This window comes from Chionomys nivalis, chromosome 6 (genome assembly GCF_950005125.1).
Source record: "Chionomys nivalis chromosome 6, mChiNiv1.1, whole genome shotgun sequence".
In the NCBI taxonomy this organism is placed as follows: domain Eukaryota; kingdom Metazoa; phylum Chordata; class Mammalia; order Rodentia; family Cricetidae; genus Chionomys; species Chionomys nivalis.
This window is the reverse complement of record NC_080091.1, coordinates 31,822,677-31,834,546: the sequence shown is the minus strand read 5'-3', so window position 1 is coordinate 31,834,546 and position 11,870 is coordinate 31,822,677. Positions and strand designations below refer to the sequence as shown.

General features: G+C 39.2%; 1 pseudogene; it reads left to right on the top strand.

Annotated features, from left to right (window-relative positions):
- The first annotated feature begins 6,444 nt into the window (after positions 1-6,444).
- Positions 6,445-10,583, top strand: LOC130876324 (60S ribosomal protein L15-like; annotated as a pseudogene).
- The last annotated feature ends 1,287 nt before the right edge of the window (positions 10,584-11,870 follow it).

Genomic DNA, 11,870 nt, shown 5'->3' with positions numbered 1-11,870 from the left:
AAGAAGGAGTTGCATGGCTCATCCTGGTCATATAGTTCTTCAGCAGTTGGAACTAGTTTTCTGGAAGAATTTGGAAAAATTTGCAGCTGTAGGCTGAAGAAATCCTGAAATACTGCAAGCAAAACACATTGGGAAATTGTGTTGGTTAGATTTTGTCAACTTGATACAAACTAGAGTCTTCTGGGAAGAAAGAATCTAATTTGAGAAGAGGTCTCCATGATCTCAGTATGTAGCCAAATCTGTGAGAACATTTTCTTAATTAATGATTTACATGGAAGGGCCCAGACCGCTATGGGCAAAGTCATCCCTGGGCAGGTAGGTAGTCCTGCATAGTATAGAAATTCTAGAAATTTGGTGGGAGTTTGGAAAGTATTGTGGACAATAAAGATGGTGCTAAGTATGGTTTCTTACTTAGAGGAATGGGAACTCTTGGGAACTGAGCTATTGACCATTTGTGTTGGATAGCATGAAATTGTGACTGTGTCTAAATTAAAAATTAGCAGATTAATTTATTTGTTGAATGAAATTTTAAGGTAGCATATCATTCAGGATATAGAATAATTAAAACTGACAGCTTTTAGCCAGATTTACAGAGAGAATTGAGAAAAAAGAGTGGAACAAAAATGTCTTTAAAATGCAAAATTTGGGAGCACAAGTACATTTAAAACTACAGACAAAGGGAGTAAAGACAAAACAACGGTGGTTTTTAAAGAGACTGTTGTCACTTTAAAGAGGAGCCCTGCACTTTGGACCAGGGAAAATAGGTGTCAATCTTCTTCGGGGCAAAACACCTTCTATTAAAAGCACTAGCACATAAAACTGCAAATTCACTTGAAAGATCTTTAAAAGGAAAGAGTTAAAGGGCTATCCTGCTAGAAAAGGACAAGCTAGGGGGGAAGTTTATACAGTCACTAAGAGAGTGCTATAATTATTGTCTTAGGGACTCAGTTACCAGTTGACTCATCAGACACCATTGGCCTTGTCCATATGTTTTTGGATTTTCAGGCATGCAGAATCCAAGAACTACAGGGTCCCAGAGGCCTGAACCTGTTTTAGAGGAAAGCAGGAGACATAAGGCAATGTTTAACTGTGTCTGATTTCTCACAAGAAGCAATGCATGAAGCTTGGAGGTTCAAGCCTAAGTTGCAGTGGGGACCTGTTGGAGTCTCCACGATTGGAGATCCACATATGCTGGAAATGTCAGGGAGGCCAGATATAAGCTGTGGAAAACTCGTATTATCTGAGGGCTATAGTAAAGGAACTGGACAAGTAAGGAGCTGATCTCATCACACCACAGTGTGCCCTGGATGCAGGAAATAGAAGAATTAATGTTTCCATGTTAGAATTTGGTTTCACTTTGGTCTAGTCTGTCCTTGCTAACTACTCATTTCTTCCTTATAGAAAAAGATTTTTTTTTTGTATTCCATGCCAATGTAGAGGTATGTAACACTCAATTTGATTTCATAGCAGCTCACATTTAATCGATTTCCTTGAGTCTTAAATGACTTTGAATTTGATCTTCTGAACAGTGTTGGGACTATTATGAGACTAGATCCCTTGATGTTGTATTGAAGGTAATTCATATAGTAGTCAGATACAGATTTAGTGACCTAGAGTAGAACGTTATGGCTTAAGGCTCAAATTTAAATGCTCAATCATTAGCTTGTGGCACTGTTTTTAAGGATATAGAGTTATTAGCAGGAAGGACATGGCTAGAAAAGTCAGTCAATAGAGATAGGTTTTTAAAGATTGTCCCCACCCCTTGTCCCAAACATTCTGTTTTCTTCCTGGTCCATTTCCATATTACGGGCCCCTTCATTCTCCCGCAGTCAAGTATAGACCTGCTCCTGTCCTCAAGGTATTTCGAGCCAGCGACAGAAATAAAGATTTCTGACACCAGGAGCCCAAACAAACCATTCCCCCATTAAGGAGTTTCTGTCATATATTTTGATCACAGCAATGGAAATGTAAGGTATATGGTGGTTCCAGTTTCTACATATTTAATCACATGGATAATTTTTTAAAGCAACCACCTATAGAATTTGTTTTCTTGCCTAAGAATGTTCAAGTCACCAGTTTGGGTTCTACCCTGTTGAGCACCATTAGCTACCTGGGTGGCTACCTGGGTCAAAGAGTAGGTGACATGCAGGGCTGTCACAGGAAAGGAAAGCTGTGGGGGCAGTAGATATATATCAGCAGGCACAATATTGTCTTCCAAGCACTTTGCAAACCTCACTAATTAACAAAATGATTACCCCCAGCTCTGTCACAGGGCCTCCCAGTGTACCCAGAAACTCTTTTCCCCAAATAAATAAACAAACAAACAAACAAACAAAATCCACTCAGAGAATAAGACATCACACTATCAGCTTTTATGGCTGACCTGGTCAACAAGGGAGAGAAGGGCCCCAAGCATCCTTGCTGATGTTCTCTGCCTGGCTGTCACTTCACATTTCAGCATTAAGAACTCAACAGAAATTTTTATGCAGAATGGCTGGTTTAAGAACTGTTCACAGCCTGTGGAGTTTGTCTCCAGCAACCCATCACGCCTGATTGTCACGTAGTTCTCCAGGGGAGGCCAGCAGCTGGTGATGTTGCCCACGTGATGTACCTCTCTATCTTCTGATTTCCCTTCGGCTTTTATCTGATTCTTGAAGGTGAAATACTTTGTAGAACATTATGTCCAAAATGTTCTCATTTTGTTTAAAACACAGCAAACAAAATGTCTTGTGAAGGCATAAGGTTGATTGGGAAATGATGCCTCCTGTGGTCCCATCCCAGGAACTGGTTGGTTAAGGCGGTCGAATCTGCTGATTCTGTGCTTTTTAGTGCATGGTACTTTATTTTTAGAACTTGGGTTACTAATTACATTGATAACCAAAAATGATTTTTCAGTATGAAGCCTAAGTAGATATAAATATGTGGCAATGAATGATGTGGATTTCAAAATACACCCTACTTTAGATTTTTAAATTGGGATTTAAGTTAATTACAATGTAATTTTCTACAGTTTTTAGGACATACTGATCAAGTTAACATAGCACATTGAGATCAGAGATCTCTTGGTGAGATACTTTTTGAACTTTACAGTGCTCTTTGACATGCTCAAGGTCCTGCTGGCCCTGCCCTGTGTGAATGAATGACTTGGTTACATACAAGTGAGACACAGGCTGGTATTTGCCCATGACAACCAAACCTATCTCTTCTGGGGCCAGAAACGATGTGAGAGGTGACTGGCTAAGGTTTGATACCTGTAGAAATAGGAGCAGCGGGCCGCTTCCCACCACCCACTAGCTTTATCCAAAATAATTACACGGAAACTGTATTCTTTTAAACACTGCTTGGCCCATTAGCTCTAGCCTCTTACTGGCTAATTCTCACATCTTGATTAACCCATTTCTAATAATCTGTGTAGCACCACGAGGTGGTGGCTTACCAGGAAGGATCTTAACCTGCATCTATCTTGGAGAGGAGAGCTATAGCGTCTGCCTCACTTTCCTTCTTCCCAACACTCTGTTCGGTCTACTCCTCCTATCTAAATTCTGCCCTATCAGGCCAAGCAGTTTTCTTTATTAATTAACCAATGAAGGCAACAGATAGATAGAAGACACTCCTACATCAGGTACCAAAGAACAAAATTCATTATCTCAGCAGATGTTTTTTATTCTTTACAAAACAAAGTCAATAATATTTTCTATCTGACTTACTATTTAGGATTTTAGGGCTCTGTAAAATCGCCTCATGTTTAAGAGTACTCACTGTTCTTGCAGACAACCCAGGCTTAAATTTTAGCACCAACATGGCTGTTCACAATCATCTGTAACCACTGTTCCACAAAATCCAGTGCCACCTTCTGACCACTGTGGGCACCAGGCACACATGTAATGCACACAAATACAAGCAGGATAAACATTCATACACATAAGATTAAAAAGTAAGTAAATCTTTAAAATATTAAAATTAAATAAATAAAATATTTAAAAATTTTTAAAAGGTAAAGACAAGTTTATATTTTCCAAGCTAAATATTTCTTTATTTTAGACCTTCTAAACAAATTAGAATTTTCTCTTTTTCGGTAAATTTTTAATACAACTAAAATTTTTATTCTAAGAATTAGCTTTATTAGCCAGGGATCTCTGAAGAAACAAACTGATATAATTGAGTGAATTGGTTTACAACATGCAGTCTGGATAGTCCAACAGTGGCTAGATAACCCATCACCCTGGAGAGGCTGAGAATCAGATAGCTACTCAGTCCACAAGGGTTGATACCTCAGCAGTCCCAGTCTGGTACTGACCTGGAGGATTTCCAGAGTGCTTTGTCTTCTGTCTACATTAGAAGCCTGAAGAAATTGATTCTAGTGCCCATGAAGGAATGGTGCCGACAGGATAGATTAACTTGCCAGCAAGAGTGAGGGAAAGCTACATACAGCAAAATTTCCTCTTTTCACATCCTTTGTCCTTTTGTCTGGGCTGTAACCATAAGATGCTTTTCCTGCTTCCACTTATTATGGGAAGGAAAAATCTTTCACAGGAGCGCACAATAGCATGTCCTTTCAGTTGATTCCAGATGCAGTCACATTGACGACTAAGATATCACCATTAAGCTCTCTTTGACTCTAAGAACCTAAGGGGACAATTTTGTTGGAGTACAAACACCAGCACTCACAGTCATGACTTCATAATCCACCCATTAAGAATCAGGGGTCCGATATAACTGCAGTGGCCATTTCATTTGACATAATATTGATTTTTAAAAGATATCTAACTATTTATTCAGCAAGCTAGTTCATTTTGTTTAAGATTTTTAAATTTAAGTAATGTTTAACTAACTTACCAAAGGGTTCCAGATAATGAAAGCTGACTAAAATGAAATTTTCCACTCCTGGAAAAATGATTCCAAGACTATACTTTGTTTAAAATGTAAAACTATTGAAAAATAAGACATAAAAATGAAGCTACTGGTATTGCTGGAGTGGCAAGAAGAAATCTTTCTGTAGACAATTGAGAGAAAAGATCTTTGGTAAAGCTGTCATCTTTAATAGCTTGGACATTGTTGGCTAAAGCTATATATGTAGTGTAAGACATTTAATAAAAAAATAATTTCATTCTGCATCAGTTGTTAAGCTCTGGTTGCCCTGCCATGTCCAGAAGAGACTGTTTCATAGCCAGTCCTCCCCATCATCTGTCTTTTAGAGTTTTAAACCCTTAATCCTGATACTTTCTGTACCTAGGAATGAGAGGGATATGATATAGTTGTCATATTTGTGGGAGTATTCCACATGCATTTAGTCTCTGAGCTTAGAGCTGTGAACTTCTGAGTTAACCACTGTCCACAGCAAAGAGTAATTAAAGCTACACTAACCCATGGATATAGAGATATACAATTAGAGGACAGTTTGATACCATATAGATACAAAGTTAGAGGACAGTTTGATACTACATCCAGTTAGTAAAATGGTAGTAGCAGGCTAGCCATTAGGGGCCTATGAGCTTCCAAAACAAAGGGTCTCCACACCATGTACAGTACCAGATAGGTATTTCCATTTGTGGAGTGGGTCTCAAACTCAATGAGAAAGTAACTTCTTGCCTCTTTAACATTACACTTGTGCATATCTTGACAATTTGGTTCTTTATGTATTTCATAGGTTCATAGCTGGGTAGAACTATTATGACCTTCCTCTTCCAGAAGCCTACATAGTACCTTTCTGTGACTATGGAGGATAACCGTAAGAAAGATCGCTTCCAGATCAAGACTAGCTTGATTTGCCTGGGTCCTGTGATAAAAATATTTGCTATCAGAGATACCACACTCTCTAGGACCTCCACAGTGGGAAAAAACCCAGGACCCCTCCCCAAACTCCCTTGGCTTTTCTAGTCAGTCAGCAGGGACTTTCCTGTGGGTAGTCTCCTCCAAAACTCAAACCCATTCAGCAGCCACTCCAAACTACTAGCCACACCCCTCCCCCAAAGTGGCCTATCTTCCTGCAACCTGTGTGGAACTCTGAAACACAGCTTGCTCCAATACTGAGGAGACTTAAGAGGTGAGTGGACACCTCTTAACAAGGGGGACTCCCCACTCTCTGGGACCTCCACAGTGGGACAAAACCCTGGGCCCCTCCTCTAACTCCCTTGGCTTTTCTAGCCAGCCAGCAGGGAGTTTCCTGAGAGTAGGCTCTTCCAAAACACAGTCCCATTTACTTCACCTTCCAAGCTACTACCCATAACCTGTCAAAGATCTGAGAGCTTGCTATAATACTGAGGGGACCAAGAGATTGCTACAACACTGAGGGGAGAGAGCACCAAGAGAGCAAATTAGGAGAGAAGACCAAGAGAGCAGGTATATAGAGACCTCAGAGGCTTTCTGAGACAGACACTGACAGTATAGAGTAGACCAAGAAAAACTCCCAAATACTCAGACAGCCACTGCAAGGATTGGACGAAGATGCAAAGACACTGCCGGCCTTATCTGAAGGAAGAGATGGGTAGGCAGCAATGCAAGAATTCCTCCAACAACCCAAAGCAATAGAATTTAGTGGTCACCCAACAGTAAGACTTGATCATCCTAACCCAGAAGAAGAAAACAACTTTCGTACTTTTTTTTTTTTTTTTTTTTTTTTTTTTTGGTTTTTCGAGACAGGGTTTCTCTGTAGCATTGGTGCCTGTCCTGGAACTAGCTCTTGTAGACCAGGCTGGTCTCAAACTCCCAGAGATCCGCCTGCCTCTGCCTCCCAAGTGCTGGAATTAAAGGTGTGCACCACCACCACCCAAGAAGAAAACAACTTTAAACATAACTTTATGAAAATGATAGAGAACTTTAAAGAGGAAATGAAAAGCTCCCTTAAATAAAGGTAGGAAAACACAAACAAACAAACAAAAAAACTGGAAGAAATTAATAAATCCCTCAAAGAAACCCAAGAAAACCAAGAAAAAAAACTAATCAAACAGGTGAAGAAAACAGTTCAAGACTTGAAGACTGAAATAAAGGTAATAAAAAAAAAAAACCAAAAATCAAGGAAAATCTGGATATGGAAAATCCGGGTAAATGAACAGGAACTACAGATACAAGTATAACCAAAATACAGACTAGAGAAGAAAGAATCTCAGGTGCCAAAGATACTATAGAGGAAATAGACTCATTGGCCAAAGAAAACATTAAATCCAATAAATTCTTTATAGAAAAATCCAGGAAAACTGGGACACCATGAAAAAAGAAAACCTAAGAATAATAGGGATAGAAAAAGGAGAAGAACTCCATATCAAAGGCACAGAAAATATATTCAACAAAATCATAGAAGAAAACTATCCCAACCTAAAGAAGGATATCACTATGAAGGTACAAGAAACTTACAGAACACCAAATAGAGTGGATCAAAAAAATTTCCCCTCATTATATAATAATTAAAACACAAAATATGCATAATAAAGAAAGAATATTAAGAGCTGCAAAGGAAAACGAAAATAACAAAAAGGTAGACCTATCATAATTACACCTCACTTCTCAATGAAAGTCATGAAAGCAAGAAGGTCCAGGATAGATGTGCTGCAGACACTAAGAGATCATGGATGCAAGCCCAGACTACTATACCCAGCAAAGTTTTCAATCACCACCGATGGAGAAAGCAAGATATACTATCAGAAAATCAGATTTAAATAATAAGTATCCTCAAACCCAGGCCAACAAAAAGTAATAAAAGGAAAACCTCAACCCAAGGAAGCTAACTGCACCCACAAAACACAGGAAACTGATAACTCCCCACCAGCATAACTCAAAGAAGGGAAACACATAAACATTACTACCAAAAAATAACCAAGATTAACAATCATTGGTTAGTAACATTGCTTAATATCAATGGACTCAATTCACCTATAAAAAGATACAGGCTAAGAGAATGAACATGAAAACAGGAACCAGTCTTCTGCTGTATACAAGGAACACACCTCAATCCCAAAGACAGATACTACCTCAGAGTAAACTGTTGGGAAAAGATTTCCAATTAAATGGACCTAAGAAACAAGCAGGTATAGCTATCCTAATATCTAACAAAATTGATCTCAAACTAAAATCAATCAGAAGAGATGGAGAAGGACACTTTTGACTCATAACAGGAATAATCCATTAAGATATAGTCTCAATACTGGACATCTATGCCCGTAATAAAAGAGCACTCACTTATGTAAAAGAAACATTATTAAAATTTAAATTGCACATCAAACCCCACACACTAATAGTAGAAGAATTCAACACTCTACTTTTGCCAATGTACAGGTCACCCAGACAGAAATTTAACAGAGAATTAACAGAGAAATAAAGAGAAGTAAGAGATATCATGAGTCAAATGGACTTAACAGACATCTGTAGAACATTCCAACCAAACACAAAAGAATATACCTTCTTCTCAGCACTTCGTGGAACCTTCTCTAAAACTGATCACATACTCAGTAATAAAGCAAACCTCCACAGATACAAAAAAAATTGGAATAACCCCTTGTATCTTATCAAATCATCATGGATTAAAGTTAGAATTTAACAATACTATTCTCAGAAAGCCTACAAACTCATGGAAATTGAACAGTGCACTATTGAACAACTACTGAGTCAAGGAAGAAATAAACAAAGAAATTAAAGACTTCCTTGAATTCAATGAAAATGAAGGTACAATGTATCCAAACCTATGGGACACCATGAAAGCAGTGCTAAAAGGAAAGTTCATAGCGCTAAGTGCCCACATAAAGAAAATGGAAGAAACTCACATTAGTGATTTAACAACACACTGGAAAGATCTAGAACAACAACAACAAAAAATGCAGACACACCTAGGAGGAGTGAAGACAGGAAATAATCAAATTGAGGGCTGAAATCAACAAAATAGCAACAAGGAAAACAATACAAAGAATTAATGAGATGGAGAGCTGGTTCTTTGAGAAAATCAACAAGATTGACAAACCCTTATCCAAACTAATCAAAAGGCAGAGAGAGAACATCCAAATTAACAAAATCAGAAATGAAAAGGGGGACATAACAACAGACACTGAGGAAATTCAGAGAATCATTAGGTCTTACTACAAAAACCTGTATTCCACAAAATTGAAAAATGTAAAAGAAATGGACATTTTTTAAGATAGACACCATATACCAAAATTAAATCAAGACCAGGTGAGCAATTTAGTTAGACCTATAAACTGCAAGAAAATAGAAGCTGTCATCAAAAACCTCCCCCCCCCCAAAAAAATGCCCAGGGCCAGATGGTTTTAGTGCAGAATTCTACCAGAACTTCCAAGAAGAGCTAATACTTATACTCCTCAAAGTGTTCCATATAATAGAAACAGAAGAAACGTTGCCAAACTCTTTTTATGAAGCTATAGTTACCCTGATACCAAAACCACCAAAGACTCAATCAAGAAAGAGAATTACAGACCAATCTCACTCATGAACATAGATGCGAAAAATAGACAATAAAATGCTGGCAAACTGAATCCAAGAACAGATCAAAAAAATCATGCACCATGATCAAGTTGGCTTCATCCCAGAGATGCAGGGATTGTTCAAAATACAATAATCTATCAAAGTAATCCATCATATAATAAACTGAAAGAAAAGCCATATGATCATTTCATTAGATGCTGAAAAAGCATTTGACAAAATCCAACACCCCTTCATGATAAAGATCTTGGAGAGATCATGGACACAAGAATATATCTAAATATAATAAAAGCAATATATAGCAAGATGACAGCCAACATCAAATTAAATGGAGAGAAACTGAAATAATTCCACTAAAATCAGAAACAAAACAAGGCTGCCCACTCTCTCCATATCTCTTCAACATAGTTCTTGTAGTTTTGAAAACAGCAATAAGACAACAAAAGGAGATCAAGGGGATTCAAATTGGAAAGAAAGAAGTCAAACTTTTGTTATACGCAGATGATATGATAGTATATATAAGTGACCCCAAAAACTCTACCAGAGAACTCCTACAGTTGATAAATACCTTCAGTGATGTGGCAGGATACAAGATCAACTCAAAAAAAAAAAAAAAAAAAATTCAGGCCTTTCCTCTGGCGGCGGCCATCAGGTGAGCCAAGAAGGGCGCATACAGTCGGACATGATGTGCTTCCGCTGCTGGCAGTACCGCCAGCTATCAGCACTGCACCGGGCTCCCCACCCTGCCCGACAAAGTGCGGAGGCTGGGCTACAAGGGAGCAACCTACGGCAAGCCTGTCCATCATGGTGTGAACCAGGTAAAGTCTGCCCGAAGCCTTCAGTCTGTTGCTGAGGAGAGAGCTGGACACCACTGTGGGGCTCTGAGAGTCCTGGATTCTTACTGGGTTGGCGAAGATTCCATATACAAATTTTTTGAGGTTATCCTCATCGATCCATTCCATAAAGCTATCAGAAGAAACCCTGACACCCAATGGATCACCAAACAGGTCTACAAGCACAGAGAGATGTGTGGGCTGACATCTGCAGGCCGCAAGAGCCGTGGCCTTGGAAAGGGCCACAAATTCCACCACACTATTGGTGGCTCTCGCCGTGCAGCCTGGAGAAGGCGCAACACTCTGCAGCTCCACCGTTACCACTAATACACGTAATGTTTGTACAATTCATACCCAATAAACAATTTAGGACCGTCCAAAAAAAATCAGTAGCCCTCTATACACAAAAAATAAAGCAGCTGAGAGGGAAATCAGAGAAATATCACTTATGGCCATATCCACAAATAATATAAAATATCTTGGGATAACACTAACCAAAGAAGTGAAAGACCTATTTGACAAGAACTTTCAGTCTTTGAAGAAAATAACCTTAGAACCTTCATCTGGCAATGGATGGAGATAGAGACAGAGACCCATATTGGAACACCCAGACTGAGCTCCCAAGGTCCAAATAAGGAGCAGAAGGAGGGAGAACATGAGCAAGGAAGTCAGGACCGCGAGGGGTGCACCCACCCACTGTGTGTGTGGAGCTGATCTAGTGGGAGCTCACCAAGGCCAGATGGAATGGGACTGAATAAGCATGAGTTGAAACCGGACTCTCTGAACGTGGCGGACAATGAAGGCTGATAAGAAGCCAAGGACAATGGCACTAGGTTTCGATCCTACTGCATGAACTGGCCTTGTGGGAGACTAGCCTGTTTGGATGTTCACCTTCCTGGACCTGGATAGAAGTGGGAGGACCTTGGACTTCCAGCAGGACAAGGAATCTGGACTGCTCTTCAGTCTCGAGAGGGAGGGGGAATGGAGTGGGGGGAGGGGGAGAGGAGTGGTGAGAGGGGGAAGGCAGTGGGGGAGGGGGAGAGGAGTGGGAGGAGGGGGAGGGAAATGGAAAACGGGGAGGAGGCGGAATTTTTTTTTCAACAACAAAATAAATAAAAAAAAATGTGATGAAAAAAAATACCAAAAAGTGGGACGATCTCCCATTCTCTTGGATTGGTAGTATCAACATAGTAAAAATGGCAATCCTACAAAAGCAATCTATATATTCCATGCAATCCCCATCAAAATCCCAACACAATTCTTCACAGACCTTGAAAGAACAATAATCAGCATCATATGGAAAAACAAAAAAACCCAGGATAGCCAAACAATTTTGTACTATAAAGGAACTTCTGGACGCATCACCCTCCCTAACATCAAAAACAGAGAGGTTGACCAATGGAATCAAATTAAAGACCTGAATATTAATTCACACCTGATTTTTTTACAAAGAAGCTAAAGTTATACAATGGAAAAAGAAAGTATCTTCTACAAATGGTGCTGGCAAAACTAGATGTCAACATGTAGACGAATGAAAATAGATCTATATCTATCGCCATGCACAAAACTAAAGTCCAAATGGATTAAAGAACTCAGTATAAATCTGACCACACT